Consider the following 405-nt stretch of genomic DNA (forward strand, 5'->3'; position numbering starts at 1 on the left):
AGCGCATATGGGAGTTAGACTACACAATGTTTCGTGTTCCCATATTTGGTTGCAAGTGGGTCGATAATAATAATGGCATTCGGATGGATGAGTCAAGGTTCTTGCTTGTCGATTTTAATAGGGTGGGATACAAAGATGAGCCTTTTATTTTAGCGTCCCAAGCCCAACAAGTGTTTTATGTCACTCATCATGCTGATTATAAATGGTTTGTTTTCCTATCGACCAATAAAATAAGTGATGATAACAATAATGATGAAGATGTTGGTAATGTTCTTTTATTTGAAACATCACAACCACGTGAAATTGATTCAACTAATAATGGTTTATATCTTAGAGATGATCATGATGAGGGAATTTGGATTAATCCATCGTTTCGTATCGTTAATGGACAAACAAATGTGAATC

The sequence above is a fragment of the Cicer arietinum genome, chromosome 5 (assembly GCF_000331145.2).
Source record: "Cicer arietinum cultivar CDC Frontier isolate Library 1 chromosome 5, Cicar.CDCFrontier_v2.0, whole genome shotgun sequence".
In the NCBI taxonomy this organism is placed as follows: Eukaryota; Viridiplantae; Streptophyta; class Magnoliopsida; order Fabales; family Fabaceae; genus Cicer; species Cicer arietinum.